The 24,824-nt window shown below is 37.4% G+C and overlaps 1 pseudogene; it reads right to left on the bottom strand.

Annotated features, from left to right (window-relative positions):
* Window positions 1-676: 676 nt before the first annotated feature.
* LOC140512105 (transmembrane protein 250-like) lies at window positions 677-23,514 on the bottom strand (annotated as a pseudogene).
* Between the last annotated feature and the right edge of the window lie 1,310 nt (window positions 23,515-24,824).

Genomic DNA, 24,824 nt, shown 5'->3' with positions numbered 1-24,824 from the left:
CTCACTTTGCTTGCCATCACAATTTTTCACATTGTCTTCTATGGGTTTTTCATCCTTTTGGTTCTCTTTTCTAATTTCTCGATTTCTCATAAAGTCATTAGCTTCCATTTGCTCCATTCTAGTTTTGAAGGAATGGTTTTCTTCAGTGAGCTTTTAGATCTCCTTTTCCATTTCCCTAGTCCTGTTTTTTGACATTCGTCTCCTCGTTGGCTTTTTGGACTTCTTTTGCCATTTGGGTTAGTCAATTTTTTTCTTTCCTGAAAGTGCAGACTTGATAAAGAGGACCCTAGTGCACTATATTTATTAAAAGTGAACATAAGCTACATTAAAATAGAGGAAAGGGAAAGAATACAATGTAGTAGTAGGGGGAGGGGAAACTAGGAGTCAAAAAAGTAAACTGAAGGAGAGACAGCCTTGATTTCAGTCTTTACAAATGTCACAGCCGTTTCTTTCCCATGCCATAAACACAGTAAGATGGTCAGAGAGCAAATAAAAATATTGCCACTGATCAGGGCACTACTTGCTTTGTTTGATATGGTGAAAAACCTGTCTTTGGGATGGGAGACAAACAGAAGGAAAAATGACCTAACATTCCCTCTGTGTCATTTCATTTCAGAGACAGGTCATTGTCTTTACCAAAGAAAATATCTATAAATAAATAAATTAAGCCAAAGGAGGAAGTGGATATATCATATGTAGTCACAGCTGCCCAAGACTACATGTACACCTCCTATTTACATGTCCACAAAGACCATGAAACACCAGCCCAGACCTCCCACCAGCAGCATAGTCACATGAATCTCATAAATGAGCAGCTCTTTCATCAAGCTGAAATCAAGTTGCCTTCGTCCCAGCAGTAGGAGAATGGTGGACAGCTTGTACTGGACCCACAGAAAGATGCAGATGCCAAGGTATTGAAGGCAAAACAAGATGGAAAGTGCCACCCAGAGAATGGAGGAAAATAGGCTGCAGTTTAAGTAGAGCAGGAAGGAGATAAATCCATACATCCATCGGTTGTACTTGGTAGGCACTAAATGAGTGGTTCTTACAGGCCCACAGGTGGAATGCAGGCATGTGGTATGGGGGCCGTGGAAAGATCAGACACCCTGCGGTATGGAAATTACAGGCACAGGGTACCCCACGGCTCACTGAGTTCTAGAGGAGGACGGGACTGTGTGCATAATGAGCAGCATCCCAGGGCAAGGTACAGAAGTGAGGAGCCTAGGCCTGTGAACTCTCTGCTGAAGTTCCAGGGAGGCACACTCTGTGCTCGGCCTCCATGGCAGGGTGGTATTCCCAGGGTCTGGGGCCAGGGCCATCAGGGCAGAGGCCAGGGCTGGGGGCCAGTGCTGGTGGAACCCCTACTGTCACTCCAGGCCAGAGCTGAGGAAGGAGGGTGGAGGCCATGAGGCCAGGCCCTCAGAGGGAGGAAGGTCACCAAGAAGGTCAGGGCCTGGGGGAGTCCGCTGGGGGCCCCCGCTGTAGTACCAATGGTCTCTCTGCAGCCACTGTAGGATATTTCTTCTTGTCCTGCCCCTCTTCTTTATCCTCCTTCATGTTCCACGCTTAAAAAACCAAACTCACCTTCCCCTCCCTCCCCCATTCCCAGCCTACTCCAAAGGCAAGAACTTAACACTCCTCAAGCATAAGGATGTGCACATCTGCCACATGTCATGTGTCACTAGGTCTCCTCTAGTTCATTGTTAAGGCATTATTTTCTTCAGTATTTTGGGGGCCTCTTTATCAAGCTGTTGACTCAGTTTTCATGATTTTTTTCATCACTCTCATTTCTCTTCCCAATATTTCCTCTACTTCTCTTACATAATTTCCAAAATCATTTTTGAGCTCTTCCATGGACTGTGACCAATTCATATTTTCTTGGAGGCTTTGGATGTAGGAGCTTTGACTTTGTTGTCTTCTGGTTGTATGTTTTGATCTTCTTTGTCACCAAAGTACGATTCTGTAGTCTGAGTTCTTTTACAATGTTTATCCATCTTCTTAGCCAAATACTTGACTTTCTAAGTCTTTGTCAAGGTAGGGCTCTGCTTCCAGTTGGGGTGGAGGTGGGTGTTATGTCTCAGGCTTCAGGGATTTTTCGGGGATCAGCTGCTTAATCCCGCATCCTCTGTGGGCCCAGAACCCTGGAAGCAGCCTCTCCTGCTACTGCTGCATGCTGCTGCTGCCACTGCTTCTGGCCACAGCCTCAACCACCCCCCTGCCCTGGTCCTGGGGCTGGACCCGACCAGACCTCACCCTCTTCTTTCACCCATATCACACAGAGTTTTCCCATTGACCTTTTTAGTGTTTGTGGCTTGAGAAGTCTTCCATTGCCATAGCTGTCAATGAGTCAGTCCCCTGACACCTGCTCAGGCCTCCCTGTGCTGGTGGGACCTGTTGGACTGTACTCTGCTCCCTGCCCAGTGCAATAGACCCTTCCCGTCAACTTTCCAGGTCATCTTGGGCTGGGGATTTGTATCACTCTGTCATTTTGTGGTTCTGTAGCTCTAGAATTTGTTTAATCATTTTTACAGGGATTTGGAGGGCTTTTGGGGAGAGCTCAGAGAAGTCCCTGCTTTTACTCCCCCATCTCATCTCTGCCCTGTATAACTGCTTTCAGTTGACATTATACTGTGCCGGCAACAATTGTGTGAGTTGCTAGTACTATTTCCCATTTATATAGATGAGAATAGTAAGGCTTCACTGTAGAGGTTTGAATGACTTGCCTGATACACAGTGTCAGATATCTCCTAATTCCAAGTGCAATGCTCTTTGTATTACGTTGGGATAGTTGAAAATTAAAAAAAAAATATTTACACTAAACAGTTTTCAATTTAATCCAATAAGTGTTTGTTAAGTACTGTGTCAGGCACTGTACTAAGTGCTGGGGATACACGTAAGAAAAGGGAATATTCCACACCTTCAAAGAGATTGCAGTGGGGAAGACAATACACAAAAGAAAGCTGAAAAGTAGAGGAAAGTGTGAGTGTGGTGCTATCATAGTTATCTGACACTGTGGGGTCATGGTATTCCATAGAATTGAAGCCAAACCGATGCTGCTATTGGGAAATGGAATGACCTGGAAGGTTGTGAAACATCTATATAAAGGAAGGTTTTGGCAGCACCATATTGGAATTATTGACGTTATAAACATCTTATCTCGTTAGTGCAGAGCAAACTTCATTTTACAGTGTCCCAGTCTGGTAAGCGAAACAACAGAATGGACTATATGCCCCCTATTTCTTAGGGAGTTTCTCTGCTCATGCCGACATTTAATTCACAACTCTGTGAATTTTCATAATAGTTCTACTGGCAATATTTTAAGTCTGTGTCACTTGAGCTCGGGCCAATGTGGTTTTGTTCTGGCCTCATCCAAAACAGTAGTTTGTATAACTAGCTTGTCTTTGCTGACAACAGACCTCATGGGAATGTTTGTACTTTTTTTAAACTACTTACTCAGTGTGCTGAATCTTGTTTACCATTATAATTGTTGCCACAATACCAACAGTAATGGAAGCTATGGTGTTGAGTACATCCTTGGCATCATATATTTTAGGAGAAATCTGGTTCAGCTGAAGAAGATGAAATACTAACTTTTTCTACTTTAAATTTGTAAGATCTGAGAGCTCCTTCTTTAGGCAAGAAGGAAACAAACATGTATTAAGCTCCTACTATGTGCCAGTCACTATAGTAATTTAATAATATTATCTCATTTGATCCTTGCAACAACCTTAAGAGGTAGATGCTATTTTTCCCCCATTTTAAAGTTGAGGAAACTGAGGTAGACAGGTTAAATGACTTGCCCAGGGTCACTATTTTTTAGTGGTCTGAGACTGGATTTGAATACAGGTATTCCTGACTCCAGGCCCCAGTACCCTATCCATTATGTAGCCTAGCTGCCTCTACCCAAAGCATGAATTATATGTTCAAAATCTCCATCAAGTGATCATTTGTCTTCTACTTAAACATTTATAGAGATAAGGAAATCATTACTATATAAGGACATTCATTCCTTATATTATTATCTGTTTGTATTAAAAGTTTTCCTTGTAATATGCCAAAATCTACTTCTTATGACTATTATCTGTTATTTCTTGTTATAACTTTTGGTGCCAGTGGAAAAAAATAACCCTTCAAATATATGAAGATTATTCTTATGTTTTTCCTAAGTCCTCTCTTTTCCAAGCTAGGCTGTGCCTGTGTCTTTCACCACTATACATTTTACATAATTTTAACTTTCCTCACTCAAAGACTAGGCTGCCTTTTTCTGAACATACTCAGTTTCTCACATCCTTTCTAAAACGTGACACTTGTTTTAGCATGACCACTTCCAAGAAAAATGGGACTATCACTTCTCTCTTTTTGGATACTTCTATTCAAGATCTTTTGAACTATTGAAAATAATTCTTTTGAATGCTATTTTACAATTGTGTCTCATATTGAACTTGGAGTTCACTAAAGCCCCTGGTTTTGCCTTCTCACCCCCTAGATTCTCGTATAGACATATTCTTCCCTTTGTGCAATTGATTCCCTTTGTCTCTTTGTGCAATTGATTTTTTTATACACCACTTTGGACTGTACAGCACTATATTAAATGTTACCTTCAACCTATTGTTTTGGTCTTTCAAGGTCATTTTGGAGTAATGAAGACCTCATATCAATACGAAGATAAAAACATGGGATGCAGTATGTGTATGTGTGTGTTTGTGTGTTGAAGGAAGTAGTAAAATAGTTTACTGTAGTTTTCTTAATATAAATGTTAGACTAATTTCAAAAATAAAAATGTAAGTATACATATTCGATTGTAGCACAAATAGTGAAATCTTTGTTTCTCCTTTTGCTGGCTGCCTAATGAGAGTACACCTTCATCCATTCAAGTTTGTCAAGTATAGTGCAATGCCAAACATGATGGACTAGAAGGCCATCTAATTAATTAATTATTATGCTAATTAGTAGTTTCCAGTCAATCATTTAATGTCTACGTTCCTCCCTTTTCTTATTTTTAAAATTAGAATAATAACTGCTGTGGATACTGCATGGAAATTTTTTTAGAAGCTTGAATATAGATGAAATGCATAGAAAAATGCTTTGAAAACTATACAAGGCAATACAAGTATGATTTTACTATTATTAGTCTATCATAGAGACTAGAAGCAATCTGCACTGGGATTTAGGGGCTCAAGGTCCTTAAACCTATCTTCTCTCTGTACCTGATTTATTGCTTTAGGGTTGGCTGATTTCTCGGCAGGGGAAGTTTGCTCCCCAGTTTTCACGTTGCTTGATCTGGACAATTCTACTCGTGGGCTTTTATCTAAGGTCAACAAAAAAGTATGAGAGTAAAAAATATGCCTGAAATACTAACACAAATCAAGCATGGAACAGACCCTCTGTTCCCACAAAGGAAAGGTAATTCTATGCACAAAAAATGAAACCTTGAATTACACAATGATTAAAAGAGAATTCAGTAATTTATCACTATTAGGACAATTGGTTGGGAACCACTATATTCAAGCCTCATTGAGATACAGAATAGTCTTTGACATATGCTCATTGGCTATTTCATATTTCACCTTTACTGGAGACTGACTGACTAAAATTCAGACTCTTCTTTTTAATAGCTTCTTTCTGTCCCAAACTGACTCTTCTCTTGGTGCCAACCCACTCTTTCTCTTGCTTAGGCACATTCTTCTGGTGGTGGTGAAACTACCTGATAGATACAGGTGCTACTCCTTGCTATAAGTTGCTGTCTTGGAAGACACTACAGTAGGAAAGTCCACCATGGCAATGGTGGGTATAAGATACTCCACTAAAAGAAAGAAGACTCAAAAGGGAGATGGTGCCAACCCAGGTATAAGCTTGCCTAGAAAGGACAGATGACCACATCTTTTGGCTGGTGGGAAGGAGAGAAGACATCTTAAAGAAATTGTTCATAGCTAGAAAGATGAGAACTGACCATGACATTTTGACTGTGCAGTCAGTCATGAGGATTCAATCCCGTGATATCATACATGCCTAAAGTCTGTCTCCTCAAGCTCCTTGTGATTACCAGAAATAGTGGTTGAGTATGTTCCCAGTGGCAGAGGGACAGGTCACCCAAAGATCACCTGCCATTTTAATCTAAGTACAAAATTATTTAGATACACGGTCAGAATACATCCTTCAAAAATAAATGCCACTTGACAATGGTATCAAAAGTCAAGGGAAAAGATGAAAATGATAGAATCGTGAGTATAATAAATATTAATTGGATACAGTGAGGAGTTCCTTAAATAAAGGAGGAAAAAATGCCACAGAACCATGAAGCTAATAAAAAAAAAAACAAAGTGTGAGAAATATTCATTTTATTCACCCCCTGAGCTTGTGGATAGGAATCAAAGACTTTGAAGTCATATGAAAGAATCCTTTTAACAGTGTAACTAGCTTTTGGTTCTCAGAAACAGAGGTTTACTAAATGTAGCCTTGTACTGTATCAGGGAGAAAGGCAGATATTTAGCTGTAGTTTTAGAAGACCAAGATCCACCACTTTATTGATATAAATGGCTTGTTTGAGACTGTGTTACTTTTGTGGGCTTGCCAGAGTGCATGTCTACTGCATCTTGATTAGGGAGATTTTATTTATATGGCCACTATTAAAAATCAATGACATGTAGCAACTTGCTTTTTAATATACTTTTGCTTTTTGATTGAATTTTGCCCAGCATGGAGATAGATGGTGATTATCCAACTGGTATACCTTTTTTTTCAGGAATACTATTTCCATTTATAACCCCTAATCTGGTCTTCACTTATCCTCTCTGTCCTCAAGCTTTCCATGCCTTGAGAGAACTGTATGTCATAGAGTATAAATTGACCTTTTAAGGTTAAAAAAGAGATACTTTAATCAGTGATGCTAGCAGCCAGGACTCTACTTTGCTGCTACTACTGTTGCTGTTAACAGATGTAGATTTCTAGAATTTTTGCTATTATAGGACAAAACCAGAATTTGAGAATAATAAAAATATTATATGAAATATTATCACCATTGAATTCTGAGGTCCTTGAACTCAGGGACTGTTTTTGCCTTTCTTTGCATTCTCACTGCTTAGAATAATGTCTGGCACAGAGTAGTTGCTTAATAAATGCTGGACTTCACTTGATATAAGTTTGGCCCAGAATCTGGCTAAAGGGTATGTGAATGAGGCTGAATTCCAAGCTGATAATAATCCATATACAACCACAACATAAGCTATACACAGAAGCAGACGATTCAGAGCTGATTTGTAAATGTGATCCTGATAAAACTAGAGAGTCTTTGATATGATGCAATGAAAGAACCCTAAAGAACCCTAAATTCAGAGTCAAATGACCTGAGTTCTAATCACCATGTGACCTTGAGCAAGTCACTTCTTGAGCAAGTCACAGATTTCTTCATCTTTAAAATGATGGGGAGGGAGTAGATTACATTGATTCTGAGGTTCTGTCTAGCTCCAGAATAAGGATTCTTAACCTAGCATCTGTAAATTGGGGGAGGGGAGGCGTGGATTGATTACTGTATGTAAATGTAATTGGTTGATAATGTTTTATATTTTATTATATGAATTTAAAATATTATTCTTTAGAACAGGATCATCAGATGCACCAGAGTGTCAAAGAGGTTAATGACACAAAAACATTAAGCACTGTGATTAAGTATCTGACACATAGGTTGTTTTTGTTTATCCCTGTAAAGAGGATTTTAGAAAAGGACCATGACATTAGGGAGGGGATGCAATGACATGGAAGTGAACTGGATTTAAGTGAGAGAGGGCTGTCCAAAGTCACCAGGCTCACTTTCTCTTCTGGAGCCATCTGGGTCCAGTGGTGAGATATAGATTAGGAGAACTGGAGATGTCCCTCACCTGAGACATGGTAAGACCTAATAAATAGGTATTGTTTGACTGACAGACAACAATAACACAAAGAAATAGTTCAGAAGGAAATTCATATGCTCTGATTAGAAAGAGGGGATTTGTAGATTTTTCAGAAATTTCAACAAAAAGGTTATAGCGCAACTAATGGGATAAAATCTCTTTTAATAATAATAGCTCCCAATTTTGTGGCTTTGGGCTTTACCAAATACATTCCTCACCACCCTTTGAGCTAAAAAGTGCAAGTATGAATATTCTCTTTTTTAAGGAGAGGAAGTGAATTTTATTTTTTTTTATTTTTTTTTATTAAACTTTTAACATTTATTTTCACACAATTTTGGGTTACAAATTTTCTCCCCTTTTTTCCCCCTCCCCCCCCAGACCCAAGTTTTCTAATTGCCCCTATGACCTATCTGCTCTCTCCTCTATCCTCCCTCTCCGCCCTTGTCTCCGTCTTCTCTTTTGTCCTGTAGGGCCGGATAGCTTTCTTGACCCCTTAACCTGTGTTTCTTGTTACCCAGTGGTAAGAACATTACATTTGGTCCTAACACTTTGAGTTCCAACTTCTTTAGCTCCCTCCCTCTCTACCCCTTCCCCTTGGAAGACAGGCAGTTCAATATAGGCCATATCTGTTTAGTTTTGCAAATGATTTCCATACTAGTTGTGTTGTATAAGACTAACTATATTTCCCTCCATCCTGTCCTGTCCCCCATTACTTCTATTTTCTTATGGTCCTTTCCCTCCCCATGAGTGTCGACCTCGTATTGCATTCTCCTCCCCATGCCCTCCCCTCTATCTTCCCCCCCTTCCTGCTTGTGCCCCTGTCCCCCACTCTCCTGTATTATGAGATAGGTTTTCCTATCAGAATGAGTGTGCATTATATTCTTTCCTTTAGTGGAATGTGATGAGAGTAGATCTCCTGTTTTTCTCTTGCATCCCCTCTTTATCCCACCACTAATAAGTCTTTTGCTTGCCTCTTTTATGAGAGATAATTTGCCCCATATAACTTCTCCCTTTCTCCTCCCAATATTTCTCTCTCACTGCTTGATTTCATTTTTTTTTTTTTTAGTATATGATCCCATCCTCTTCAATTCACTCTGTGCACTCTGTCTCTATGTATGTGTGCGTGTGTGCATGTGTGTGTGTGTGTGTACTCCCACCAGTGCTCAGATACTGAAATGTTTCAAGAGTTATAAATATTGTCTTTCCATGTAGGAATGTAAACAGTTCAACTTTAGTAAGTCCCTTATGATTTCTCTTTGCTGTTCGCCTTTTTATGGTTCTCTTCATTCTTGTGTTAGAAAGTCAAATTTTCTTTCCAGCTCTGGTCTTTTCATCAGGAAAATTTGAAAGTCTTCTATTTCATTGAAAGACCATTTTTTCTCCTGAAGTATTATACTCAGTTTTGCTGGGTAGGTGATTCTTGGCTTCAGTCCTAGTTCCTTTGACTTCTGGAATATCCTATTCCATTCCCTTCTATCCCTCAAAGTAGAGGGTGCCAGATCTTGTGCTATCCTGATTGTATTTCCACAATACTTGAATTGTTTCTTTCTAGCTGCTTGCAATATTTTCTCCTTCACCTGGGAATTCTGGAATTTGGCCACAATGCTCCTAGGAGTTTCTCTTTTTGGATCTCTTTCATGTGGTGTTCTGCGGATTCCTTGAATATTTATTTTGCCTTCTGGTTCTAGAATCTCAGGGCAGTTTTCCTTGATAATTTCGTGGAGGATGATGTCTAGGCTCTTCTTTTGATCATGGTTTTCAGGTAGTCCCAGAATTTTTATGTTGTCTCTCCTGATTCTATTTTCCAGGTCAGTTGTTTTTCCAATAAGTTATTTCACATTATCTTCCATTTTTCGAATCTGCGCGGTATGTTCTGAGATATCTGTCTTTCTCGAAAAGTCCAAAGCTTCCATCTGTACCATTCCAGATTTGAGAGATCTATTTTCTTCAGTAAGCTTTTGAATCTCCTTTTCCATTTGGTTAATTCTGCTTTTGAAAACATTCTTCTCCTCATTGGGAGGAAGTGAATTTTAAAGTATGGAAGTAACTTGCCTTCAGCCCAAACTCAGATCTCCTGACTCCAAGCCCAACAGTCTTTCTATCAGAATTAAAACTAGAAAAAAATTTCACCTAGGGAAAAAGTAGTTTTGGGGTGGGGGAAGAAGACTACAGAATAAAAACTGACAAGAAATCATGAAATATGGGAGCAGAGGTCCTGGGTGTCTTTAAGGGGTGGGGTGCCAACTATAATGTTAATGCCTTGGGAAAAGCTCTCACCATTTATACTAGTGATGGCTTTGGTTCTTAATACACCATCCTACCTTTCTCATAAATTGCAACATGTATAAGGCAATGTTGACACAATGGAGAGGTAATAATCCACATAAAGTCTAGAAAAAGAGTATTTGTATGTTTTTTTCCTCTACTACTACTGAAGAAAAGTCCTGTATACGGTAGGCAAAATTTTGCCAGTTATTAGGAAGGTATATTCTGTAATGGAAGTCATAATTCCCTATACTCCATCACAACCTGGATGAAATACTCCATGAAAATAAACTAATCTCTTTACTTTGACTATCACCAGGGAAACATCTGTGTATTCAACGAGCTTTTCCACTACCTTAATGCTAGGAAAAAAAGGGTGTTTGAATAGAAATATTTTGATTGGTAGAAAGATGGATCCCTTATTTTAATAATAATGACTTCTTATTTATATGATACTTGATGGTTCACAAAATACTTTAATCACAATACCCCATGAGGCTGTTGGTTCATGTTTTATTTTCATTTCTAGTGAATGAATGCTAATAACAAAAAGAAAAGGAAACAAAACCAAACTAGATCACAAAGAGATTAAGCCCAAAGTTAGGACTGGAACCCAAGTCTAATAAATCCAAATTCAGTAATAATTGAGAACTTGATATTTACATTTACCAGACTTTTATGATTTGAGTATAGTGAATCAGTCCCCTGATATCCTGATACTTTGAAGTTAATCAATATAATTGAACACTTGAACTTGAAGAACTGAGCATCAGAATCTGGATCCAAAGTACCTCCCTCTAGAATGCTGCTATTATGGTGATGTCCTCCCTAAGTCACTAGTCAGTAGGACTCATTCTTTTTAACCCTCAGGAAAAAGTAACTGAAGTGCAGAAAAAATTTAGACCTATATGATATATTCTTTCCAGGACATAGTTTTTTCTGAAATTAATAATAATAATACCCAAGTCTTCTAAAGGACATTTTCTTAAGCTATCTCTTTCTTCTAGGTTTCTTAACACTATATCTCTATCTATATATAGATAGAGATATAGTGTTATACATATATATTACATGTACTCATACTGTATATACTATACATACATGTATTACATATTAACATATATGTATATATTACATATACATTTTTTCCTTTCTCCATAAACTGTCCTTTGTCCCCTACTGTCAAACAATTGTGGGCTACAATAACTGAAAATATTGAACGATGGACAGAGCTAATTAGTGTCAGGAACCTAGTAAACCTCCAAATGTAAGAGTCTTAATTGTAAATACAAGACGCTTCAAACCGCTGCTTCTCATTTGTGAGCTTTCATAACGAGCACCATCTGCCAAAGGAGAGAATAAAGAATGTTAGGAGCAGTTGGTTTGGATGATGAGTTGCTACTTGTGGCAGAATATTCTGGCTCTTTGTTTCAAGAAAATGTGTTTGATTTGTCAATGAGTTTTTATGTTTTCTTTTAAATTTGTTTACAAGGAATTTATATAGCAAATAAACAACAAGTATTGATGTTATCATATCCAAAGCTGGTTTCCCCAGCTTCCTCTTTTATGTATTTTTTGGACGTCTTTCTCTTCTCCCTATTTTCCTTCAGATCAATTGCCTAATCTGATCAAAATCATTAACTTACCTACCTGTATTAGTGAGGTCTTGGATTTCAGGGAAATGTTCACATTGAGTTATCAAATTAAAATGCTTATTAATAGTATGTACATGAGAAATGAAATACTCACTTATACAAAAAGATACAAGGACACACAATGTATCCTGCATTACTGTTATCCTTGTATCTCAGACCTGACCTGGCTTTCAAAAGTTAATTAGCTGAGACCAGGTGGTGGAGTGAAGATGGCAGAATGAAGGGTCACAATAGCTAAATTTTCCCTAAAACCTCCTTTGAAAAAGCACCACAAAATACTAAATCAAATTATGAGAAGAAAATCTAACCAAAAGTCACAATGGATCATTTTTCCAGCCCAGTGAAGCTTAGGAAGACAGAAAGAGAGGTCTGTGGACATTGGAATGGGGACTGGTGGCAATAGTGACTCACAAGACTTTGTTAAAAGTAGCATGGGCTTTGGGCCTTGAGGTGGTAGCTATAGCAGCACTAGTGGAGGCAGCAGATTCAGTGAAAGCACAGGGATGGTAAGAGGAGTGAATATATGATCAGAAAGAAGTTCAAGGTGGCCCCTGTACTAGCCTTGGGCACAGAATCTGATGCCATTTGGAAGTTCCACAGCCTATTTCCCAGTACCAGGTAGCAGTTCTAGAACAAAGAGAAGTAGTTGCAGTTGTGAGGCAGAAGAGGCCCTACCAGAGCTCAGACAAGGAAGGAAGTTATAAGACCTCTCCTTTATCAAATTACCTTGGAAGTACCAAAAAGTTACAGACCCCCAGATATCTGTTCTTCACTTCCCTGACCTTCCTACTCCACTCCCCCAACCAGAGGTGAATAGAGTCCAACTCTAATGAAGTCCAAATTCAAGAAATTGATTGCAAAAATGAACAAACAAATAAAAAGAGCCTGGTCATTGAAAAAGTTTCTATGGTGACAGGGAAACTCAAGATACAAATTCAGAAGAAGACAACAATTTGAAAACATCTTCAGGAAACATGCAGCTTGGTTACAAGCTCAATAAGAATTCCTAGAAGAGCTAAAGAAAAAGATAAAAATGATCAAAAATGATTTCAAAAATCAACTAAGAGCAGTAGAGGAAAATATGAATTGTTTCATAAGGAAAAAACTGACCAAAATATATAGAAAAGAAATTATTAAGAATTATTTTACTACTTGAAAACCATGATTAAAAAAAAAAAACCAGTGCCTAGGCAGCACTTTTCAAGAAATTATAAAAGAAAACTACTTACATATCATAAAACTAGGAGCCAAAGTAAAAGTTGAGAGATTATGTCAGTCACCACTTGAAATATATTGTAACGAAACTTCACAGCACTCACATTAAAGACAAAATGTTGCAAAAAGCCAGGAAGAAGAATTTCAAATACCACTGAGCCAGTCAGGATCACATGAGATTTAGTAACCACTGCTATAAAGGAGAAGAGGTCTTGTAATCTTATTTCCTGGAAGGCAAAGTAGCTAGGATTACAACCAAGGATAACCTACCCAGCAAAACTGAGTATAATCCTATTGGGGAAAAATGATATTTAATGAAATAGAGGATTTTCAAGCATTCTAATGAAAAAAATCAGGTGTGGACAGAAACTTTGATATTCAAACAAAAGACTCTAAAGTTAAACATGAGTGAGAAATCATAAGGGATTTTACAATATGAAACTGTTTGCATTCTCATATGGGAAGGCAATACAATATAACCCTTAAAAATATTCTCATCATCAAGGCAGTTTTAAGGTGCCAGGGGGACATGAGCATAAATCTATAATGTTAGAATGATCTCAAAAGAGGAATAGAAGGGTGAGAAAGACAGATACACTAGGAGAAGGGGGGAAGCAAAGGGAGGGATGGGGAAAACTATCTCAATATAAAGGGCTCATAAGAAAGCTTTTACTCTTGAGCATAAATGGAAGGGTGAGCAAACAATAATTGAATCTCATTATCATCTGAACTTGTTGAAGGATGGAAGAGTCCATATACAAACAGAGTTGGACATATAAATTTATCTTACTCAATAGGAAAGTAGGAAGGGATAGTGCTAAGAGAAAATAGAGCTGATAAAGAAGGTAGATTAAAGAAGATAGTAGTCAGAAACAAAACAGGTTTATGGAAATAATTTAAAAGGATAAGTAGAGGAAGGAGAAACATACACAGTTATCAGTCATGACTCTGAATGCCAATGGCATAAATTCACCTATAAAATGGAAGAGGATAGTAGAAACAACTGAAAATAAAAAGAGTTGAAAAGTAGATAGTTTACAAGGGATACACTTGAAACATTAAGACACATGCAGAGTTAAAAATAAGAGACTGGAGTAACCCTATTATGCTTCAACTGATGTAAAAACAGCCAGGGGTAGCAATTATGTTCTCAGACAAAGGAAAAGGAAAAACAGACCTAATTAAAAGAGATATTCAGGAAAATTATATTTTACTATCATATACCAGAGATAATGAATTAATACATTTTACTAAAATATACCACAGACAATGAATTAACATGTACCAAAAGATATAGCATCCACATTCTTGAAAAAAAATTTAAAAGAGTTACAAGAGGAAAGAGATTTTAAAATGAAACTGGTAGAGAAACCTCAATTTGCCCCTCTCAGACCTTGATAAACCTAAAAAGTAAAATAAAGAAAAAATTGGAGGAAATGAATAGAATTTAAGAAAAATTAGACATAATAGATTTCTGGAGATTTCTAAATGGCAATAGAACGGAGTATACTTCTTTCTTTGTTTTGCATAACACATTCACAAAAAATAATCATATATTAGGACATAAAAGCATTCCTAAACAAATACATGAAAGCAGAAATATTAAATATACCCTTTGAGACAATAATACAATAAATAATTTATGATAAAGGGCCTTTGAAGCCTAGATGAAAAGTATTCTGGAAATGAATTAATCTACCAGGAGTGGGGAACCTGTAGCCTTGAGGACACATGTGATTGTCTAGATCCTTGGGTGTGACCATTTGATTAGGTTCAAGTTTTACAGAACAAATCCTTTTATTAAAGGGATTTGTTCTGTGAAGTTTGGATTCAGTCAACGGACCATGCTTGAGGACCTGGAAGGCCATATGAGGCTTTGAGGTCTCAGGTTCCCCACCCCTAAACCAAAAATTTATTAAGTCAAAGAACAAATCATAGAAGCAACCAATAATTTCATTAAGAAGAATGGCCACAATGAGACAACATACCACAATTTGTGAATGTGGCCAAAGCCAAAATTTTCCTTGGAAGGGAAATTATATTTTTAAATGCTGACACCAACAAAAAAATAGAAAGAGCAGATGAAAAAATTTGGTTGTGCAATTAAAAATAGAAAAAAAAAACAAATTAAAAATCCTCAATTAAACACCAAAATAGAATTACTAAAATTCAAAGGACAGGATAAAAAAATTGAAAGTAAAAATGCAATTGAACTAATAAATTAAACTAGACTCTGCTTTTATGAAAACAACAGCAAAAGATAAAAAATTTCCTAATTTGATTTAAAAATAAAGAATGAAAGAAACCAAATTACTAGTCACAAAAATGAAAAGGGCAAATGCACAACTAATGAAGATGAAATCAAACATAACATGGGTAGGGCAGATAAAGATAAACACAGGAATTGTCTATAGTCACAGTCCAAAACCAATCTTCTCCCTCAACACTCTTTCTCCTCCATCTCTCTGTCTGTCTGTCACTGTCTTTTTTTGCCTCTATCTCCCTCTCTTCCTTTCTCCTTTCTTCTCCTGGTTCAAGTTTCTTGTATACAACAAATTATTGGTATTGGGAGTTTTCATCAATTCTCTTTCAATTTGCTGTATAATTTAAAAGGGTTAACATTTTTGTATGTGTATTCTTCCACTAAACATACATACACACACACACACACACACACACATATATATGTATATATTTGGGTGTGTGTACATATTATATTAAAAAATAATAACTTGTGATTTCATTTTCATTGGGAGCTCCAGATTGTAACATTATCAGGACCTTAATATTGCTGTGTTCATTAATCCTTTCTTCTTGCTTACCTCTACCTATAACATTTTTCAAATTTCAGTGAAGTTAATTTAAATGCCTCTCTTAAAGTTATCACTATCATTCTTCCCTTTCTTACTCTTTTATCTTTCTGAAATACACTGAAAGAAAAGTTATCAGAGTGGTCTGTAGTCTCCTGGGAGTTCCTGAGACCCTTGTAGGAAATCTGTAAGATCAAAACTATTTTCACCAAAATAATACATTATCTGCCAATACTTTCCCTTTTCCATATGTGGCTGTTCAGTCACTGTTCAGTCATACCCCACTCTTTTTACCCCATCTGAGGTTTTCTTGGCAAAAATACTGGAGTTATTTGTCATTTCCTTTTCCAGATCATTTTATAAAAGAGGAAACTAAGGTAAACAGGGTTAAGTGACTTGCTCAGGGTCACACAGCTAGTAAGTACCTGAGGCCATTTTTGAACTCTGAAAGATGAAGCTTGGCACAATTTCCACTGCATAACCTTTTCCAACTATATATCTATGCAAGGCTAAATTTTCTTCATATACTTCAGTGAAGAGCTTTATACGTAAAATAATGGCATTTTCACTATTTGAGGGGGAAGTATCATATTGTCATGAATCTCTTATTTATGTTAACATGTAATAAATTTATTATTGTTATTTTAAAGTTGATTTATAATTAAAATTACTTCTTTTACTTTCTAATATGGCAAATATCAATAGGTCTATCTCTTATAAACAAAAACTCTTTTGAGTTGTCAATAATTTTCAAGAATTTAAAAGTATCCTGAGACTGAAAAATACGGGAACTATTGCTCTAGAACTTATACTCAGGAATATCTCAATGTAAATAACAGGGTGCTCACAGAATGTGGAAGGATTTATAATACTAATCTAGGGCATAGTATATTATTCTTATCTTTTTTTTTTTTTTCTAATCATTTCTTCTGGCATCATGGCATCCTTCCACCAGACCTTAGCCCCTTGGTCCCCTGGTCCAGCTCTGCCTCCTTAGGTTCACACCTACTTCCTCCTCTTTGCTAAGATATTTGATACTCTCTTGTGGAGGCTGATATGCCATGTATAATTCTTTCTCCACTCCCACTCAGATCACTCCTACTAGTGATTATCTTACAAACCTCTTACCTTTGTAAAATTGTTTTCCTTTGTTATTAGATCATTCCCCTGTGGCTGGCTGTACCTAGATTCTACTTGTTTTCCTGTATCCTACTCAACAATGTCCTATTCCTCTCTACCACTTCAAACGTTAAGGGGGACATCTGAGAGCTTCTCTTCTCAAGTATTAAAGAAATCATTACCAGAGTCTTCCTTTCTCAGATCCTATTCTCTCCTTTCTGTTTCTCAGAGAAATTTCTCACTTTTCCCCTGCCAGTTGCATATCTAGCTTTGATCTTGAAGTCTAAAAGAATTTTGACAGTTTGGATCTATTACAGCAAATTACCAATGAGTGGTAATTAGGGGTGGATAGGTGCCGCAATGGATAGAACCAGACCCAGAGTCAGGAAGACAGGAGTTCAAAGTCAACCTCAGATACTTACTGTGTGACCCTGAGTAAGTCACTTAACCCAGTTTACTTCAGTTACTCATATGTAAAAGAACTTGGAGAAGGAAATGGCAAACCACTTTAATATTTTTGCCAAGAAACCCCAGATAGGGTCACAAAGACTTGGACAGGACTGAAATAATTCAACAACAAGAAAAATGGAGACTATGAACCAATGAATATAAGGAAAGTAACTTTTAGTCAGAGCCAACGAATTAAGGAGGAGTTTAATGCTGAGTGATTGCTGATCTACCAGAAACACTTTTACTTGTTTCAAGGTCTCATTTCAGGACCATGTCCTGATAGACCTGACTGCTGACTAAAGGACATCTGTTACAAGCTTTTGAAAGAATATTCCTTCCTCCTGATTAACTGAAGAATGGGGATATATTCCTCAAATCTACACCTTTTTTTCTCATTGGGAGAATGAACTTCACTTTAAGCATGAAAAAGTTATATAACCACAATGGGAAAAAAAAGACATAACGTTCTTTTTAAGTCAATACAAAATTATCTTTGCCTGTTCTATTTGTTACAAGTGAGATCCCCAGACCTTTGTTATTTTTGCTGATAGCATTCAATATTGTAATGGGTCTGTAGGTTGTGTCATGGTGGAAAGACCACTGGTTTGGGAATCAGAGGACCTGGATTTGAATTGTAGATCCTCTATTTATTCATTAACTGTGAAACTTTGGTCATAATTGCACTAGTCAGTGTCTAAGATTCTTTTTTACAACTTTTAATTCTATGTTCTTATTTTTTCCCTTCTCACCCCCCCCAAAAGTATGATCTTAAAATTTTGTCCATCTACTGCATTAGGCCAGGGGTTCCAAGCTTATTTGGCCTGCCACCCCCTTAAAAAATTACTCAGCACCTTCTTGAAAATCTACTTTATTTAATCCTTTAATATTTTTTAAATTTACCTCATTAAAAAAATAAAATGTATACACACTCAAACATATATGTATTTATATTTAACATACACACACACATATATATATACATTTTATATATACACATCTTAAATTTAATAAATTATTGTAAAATTTGGGGGGGGGGTTCATGCACTAAAATCTTGCTGATACAATATTACATCATGTAACCATATAGTATCATATTGTAAAGAAATCATTACACACACATATTCCTGCCAGTGCATGCTGGACTTTCCAACAATGTGCTCACATTCACCTGCCAATACTTGCTTGTGAAGACCTATTGGTGGACTTGACCACTGATTGGTTATAACTTGCATTTTGTGTTTGTTTGGAAAATAATGCAATCACTATTACTTTAAATCTGTTATACAATAGATGAAACATGTATGAATGGTTTTCAAGATTTTCACATACTTTCTTCCTTCCTTATGCTTCCACCACCTCCTTATTTTTATTCAATACATCCCAATTGCACCCAAAGCTAGTATCACTCTTCTAGAACATTCTAGCACCCCAAACCTCTATGGGCTGGTATCACCTACTTTGGAAACCTCTGCATTAGGCTATAAAAATTCTTCAAGGATAAATTGTATAACACCATTTCATGTTAAAGTATTTATCATATGATATTTATTTCTTTATAGTTTTATATTTAATGACTAAACAGATATACCTAATTTTCTAGCCTATCTCTTCCATTTTAGAGTTTTCACGGAAATTGAACACTAGGATTTGTATGAAACTATTTTGATATAATATGGATATAAATGATATCCATCATTTCAGGTTTCCATTTGTAAAGTGATTATTATCACATAGCTCCTTGTGTTATAACATTTGATTTACTCACTTTTTTCTTTGTGCCTTTGTAATTACTGTCTAATGCTAATTGTCCTGGTTATTGGTCCTCTTTGTGAACCAAGGAATCAGTCCCTGAGCACTGACATAAGCAAGTCTGATGGGTCACAAACAATGTGGGGTAGAGGTAGAATAAGAGCCTGTATCACAGAAATGGTTCTTTTTGTGACAAATGGCACCTCTGTTCTATTCAAGATTTTAGAAATGATTGCTATAGGTCCTTTTAAGAAAGTAAAATCATGTTAAGAAAGAGTCCATTCCATGATATTGTAGTGTTCATACTATACAGTATCCAGCTGGTGTATGTGGAAAATTTCAATCATTTCCCTTTCCCTTGACAACTTTAGCTAGGAAGGTTTTTGTGCTTATTGGGGAAATAGCAAAGACTACATTTACCATTTCTGTGGGATGAAGGTACATGAGGGAACTCAAAGAACTCTGGTGTGGAAGCGAGGAGAAAGAGTCTGCTGAGAGAAGAAAGGAAACTTGTTTTTCCTCAGGCCAAGAAAGGAATTGGAAATAAAATGGCAAGTGGTGCCAGTAGAAATTATATAGACTTCCCTAGAAATTAGATATAGCAGAAGTTATATAGAAGTTATGTATTGCTTATCAGGCCAGTACTGAAGCTTACTGAATTAGGATAACATCTGGGAGAAGCACATGGTATTTGTCTCTGGGCAAATGGTTAGAGTTCTCAAGCTAAGTCCAGTAGGAATGTAGAAAGATAGAGTTCTTAAACTATGTCAAGTTTCCTTTCCAGGTCAGAAATTACTGGACCAAGAAAAAGAACTGGGATAAGATTCCAATAATGAGGGAAGGATAGGGAGGACATTAAGTAATTGGTCCATGAATTTTGACATATTCTTTGCCCTTCTGATTCCTGCCTCAGATTGACTGGTTCCTCCATTTTAACGAGGATGACTGGGTCATCCATGTCTTAATTGCTGTCCAGGCTGTACTTCTGATTATCCTCTTGGACTTTCTCTTCAGTTCCCCTGCTGGGTTCCTATATCTCCTCCCTTTTCCAACTTCTTTTTATGTTATCTGTCTTATTAGAATGTAAGCTCCTTGACAGCAGGCACTGTATTTCTTTGTTCTTGTAGTGATATTCTCATTCTTGTTTAGCAGAGTTCTTGGTACACAGTAAGTTCTTATTAAATGCTTGTTGATTTATTCATTTGACTTCAACATTACTGAACTATATTGATTCAGAGGTACTCTACACAAAGCCTAATTCTCTCTATCCCTGTAGCATACAATTGTGACTATTTAAAAGGAGGATATGCTGAGGATCTTTTTTTTTATTTTTCATTTTTAACAGTTCCTATCACATAACACAATTCCAACTTTTGCTCAGGTGATATTTCTTTTAAAACATTTACAATATGGATCACAAAAGGAATTTTTTTTTAACCTTAACCAACTGAGACACAAATAATAACTATGTATGCTAACTTCATAAGCCCTAGACCTAATAGTCTCCACACTATTACTAAGAATTAAAGGAGCTTAACTTACTGTTGTTGGTCTAAAGTCCTAAGCCTAATAGCTTAATTTTAGACTTGGCTTCAGATTGCAGGGAAACAATATCTCCCCAACTTCATGTCAGTCCCAGACAGGAGTAGATTGTCAACTTCTGTTCAGTGAGGCTTAGAGTCTGCCAGGTGTCAGTGGAGAAACAGCCACTCTCCCACCCTTCCCATGAGATCACCTTTTTCAGTTCATACCAGCATCTCACAGGCTTATTGGCATCATGGATTGGAGGCTCAGACTGCCTTTGTTGCTATCCATGCATGGAGTTAGACTCAGAACAACAGTCACTTAATAGTCCCATGGCATCTAAAAATAGCAAGTTCCAATAACCAGGTTTCAGATATAACTATAATTTCACATTGGCTAAGGAACATCTTTTGAGGCGAGTCTTAAGTGACTTACATGCCTTTCTATACCTGTTCTAGTTCCTGCTTAAATAACAATTATAAAATCAAATTTACCATTAAAATCTTAACTTTTCCATCAATGCCAAATTTTACCTGAAGTTACCTGCCTCTAGGAGACTTAGATTAAAATTCATTTCCCCAAACTAAAGATGTCTCTGATTTAGTCTCAGTAATTAATTCAGTCAATTGTTTTAATACTAATTGCTTTTACATCACTTTGTAACATGTCCAATTTTTCTCCCCATCTCTCCCTTCCTCCCACCCCCTAATACCTTGCATTCTGATTATCCCTTCCCTCAGTGAGCCCTCCCTTCTATCACACCCCACCCTTCCTTTATCCCCATCTTCTCTCTTTTCTTGTAGGGCAAGATAAATGTCTATACCCCATTACCTGTGTCTCTTATTTCCAGGTTATATGCAATAATAATTCTCAACATTCATTTCTAATACTTTGAATTCCACCTTCTTTCCCTCCCTCCCTCCCTACCCATCCCTACTGAGAAGGCAAGCAATTCAATACAGGCTATATATGTATCATTTTGCAAAAGACTTTCATAATAATCATGTTGTGTAATGCTAACTATATTGCCCTCTATCCTACTCTATCCCCCCTTATTTTTTATTCCCTCATTTGACCTTGTCCATTCTCACAAAGTGTTTACTTCTAGTTACTCCCTTCTCCCATTTGCCTTCCCTTCTACCGTTCCCCTCACCCCACTTGTCTCCTCCTCCCCTACTTTCCCGTAGTATAAGATATATTTTCATAGCAAATTTAGTGAGCTTGCTATTCCTTCCTTAACCCATATGTGGAGAAAGTAGCTTCACTTTTCCCCTCTCCCCTTCTCCCTTTGCTCCTCCATTGAACAAGATTTTTCTTTATCTCTTTTATGAGTTATAGTCTGCCCCATTGCATTTCTTCCTTTCTCTTCCCGGTGTTTTCCTCCTTCACCCCTTAATTTTTATTTTATGCCTTTTTTGTGTGGATATCATCTCTTCTGATTCAACACAGCCTGTACTCTGTGTGTGTGTGTGTGTGTGTGTGTGTGTATGTATGTATGTACAATCCCTCCACCTACCCAAATACTGAGAGAAGTCTCAAGAGTTATAAATATTTCCTTTCCATGTAGGAATGTAAACAGTTCAATTTTAGAAAATCTTTTATGATTTTTCTTTCCTGTTTACCTTTTCAAGTTTCTTTTGATTCTTGTGTTTGAAAGTCAAATTTTCTATACGGTTCTGGTCTTTTCAACATGAAGGCTTGAAAGTCCTCTATATCATTGAATGACTATTTATTCCCTTGAAGTGTTATACTCAGTTTTGCTGGGTAGGTGATTCTTGGTTTTAATCTCAGTTCCTTTGACTTCTGGAATATTCTGTTCCAAGCCATTTGATCCCTTAATGTTGGAGCTGCCAGATTCTGTGTTATCCTGATTGTATTTCCACAATACTTGAATTATTTCTTTCTAGCTGCTTGCAGTATTTTCTCCTTGACCTTGGAGCTCTGAAATTTGACTACAATATTCCTAGGAGTTTCTCTTTTTGAGTCTCTTTCAGGAGGTGATTGGTGGATTATTTCAATATTTATTTTGCCCTCTGGTTGTAGAATATCAGGACAGTTTTCTTTGATAATTTCATGGAAGATGATGTCTAGGCTCTTTTTTTGATCATGGCTTTCAGGTAGTTCCATAATTTTTAATTGTTTCTCCTGGATCTATTTTCCAGGGCAGTTATTTTTCCAATGAGATGTTTCACGTTATCTTCTATTTATTCAAACTTTTGGTTTTGTTTTCTAACTGCTTGGTTTATCTCATAGTCATTCATTTCCCTGAACTCAATTGTCTCTTCCAGAGAACTATTTTGTTCAGTGAGCTTTTGAACTTTTTCCTCCATTTGGCTAATTCTGCTTTTTTAAAACCACCTTCTCCTCATTGACTTTTTGTACCTCTTTTTCCAATTGAGTTAGCCTCTTTTTAAAGGTGTTATTTTCCTCAGCATGTTTTTAGTTCTCCTTTAGCAAGCTGCTAACTCACTTTTCAAACTATTCTATTGCCTGAGCCCAATTTAAGTTCACTCTGGAGGCCCAGGAGGCAGGGGTCTTGATGTCCTGTGACAGTAAGCCTTGTTTTTCCTCATCCAAAAGGATGGGAAGAGATACCTGTTCACCAAGATAGTAACCTTCTATGGTCTTATTTCTTTCTCTTTTCTGAGCATTTTCCCAGTCAGTTCCTTGACTTCTGAATCCTGTGCTAAGAGATTAGATTCAGCTGCTCTGTTCCCCTGGGCTTTGGGTAGGGTTGGCGCTGTCACTCAGGGCTGGGGTTTAGATCAGCTGTTCCCTACTGCCAGCGGCTTTAAGTTGAGCTGCCTGAGCAATGCATTCAAGTTGCTTCCCAGCCTCCATGGCTGCCTACAGTCTACTGCTGTGGTCTCTGCTGTTGCCTGGGGCTATTGCTGGAGACACCCTGTTCCCTCTCGCCCAGCTGGGAAAGCCCTCCCCCACTTACCTTTGGAGCTGTCTTTGTCTCTTGTGGGTTGAGGTATCTGGACCTTCCCTGCTAGGAACTCAGCCTGGAGGTGTGTTCAGGTCCTGTTCCTCCCAGTGCCACATGGCCAGGGCTGTACTCCGCTCTGCTCAGTGTTCTGTGAGATAGACCTTTCCTATTGGCCTTCCGGGTTACCTTTGTCTGGAAACCTCTTTAGCTCTGTTGTTCTGTGGCTTCTGCTGTTCTAGTATTTGTTGAGAGTCATTTTTACAGGTATTTTGTGGGCTGTGGGGGAAACACTAGAGTATATGCATCTTTCTACTCTGCTATCTTGGCTCTGCCCTGCCTCCCCCCACACCCCCATGCTGAGGATCTTAAAGGGAATCCAGAATGAATTTGCATACCTGCAGACCCTGGCCTAAATACATTGTGGAACAAGCAGGGGAACTGACATCTATATATATGATTACAGTAACTTTATATGAACTGGAAACTATAGTTTGTACAGTATGTTTTTAGAAATGACCATTGTTTTATTATTTTTTTCTAACTTCTTTGGCAAAATGGAAGAATTGTGCATGTTTTCTTTTTGGGGTTTTGATATAGAAGGTGATTTGGGCTAGGAATGTGGGTTTTTTGTTTTGTTTTGTTTTATTTTGTTTTGGGTTTCTCATGAACATACTTTCCCACTGTAAACTGTATCCTTTAAAAGAAACCTCAGATTTCTCTATGATTCCTTCTCAATGCTAATGATATTGTTCTTCTACAAATTGGTTTTGCTGTCAAAGAAAGAAAAGAATGAGAACATAAATAAAATTAAACTTTTCTAAAGTGCTCTGTTATGGGAGAAAAAAGAAAAAACTTTCTGCCCTACTTTCCCAGACTTGGGTGAAAAGGAACCTAAAAAATGGTCTGTGTCATTTCTTATAGTGGACAAACAATGCATCATCATCCGAGAGAGAGAGAGAGAGAGAGACAGAGACAGAGAGACAGAGAGAGAGAGACAGAGAGAGAGAGACAGAGAGAGAGAGAGAGAGAGAGAGAGAGAGAGAGAGGATACCTTGAGTGACATGTACAATTTCATATGTGTAAGTAGTATATTTTGGCCAGCATCCTCAAAAGCCCATTTGAAGTGCTTTAAATGCTCTTGACTAAAACTCAATCTCATTGTAATCTCCCCATTTTCTCATATATATTTAAATGGCACAATAATCTATATACTTTATAA

This window comes from Notamacropus eugenii, chromosome 6, assembly GCF_028372415.1.
Source record: "Notamacropus eugenii isolate mMacEug1 chromosome 6, mMacEug1.pri_v2, whole genome shotgun sequence".
In the NCBI taxonomy this organism is placed as follows: domain Eukaryota; kingdom Metazoa; phylum Chordata; class Mammalia; order Diprotodontia; family Macropodidae; genus Notamacropus; species Notamacropus eugenii.
This window is presented reverse-complemented; position numbering and strand designations above follow the sequence as displayed.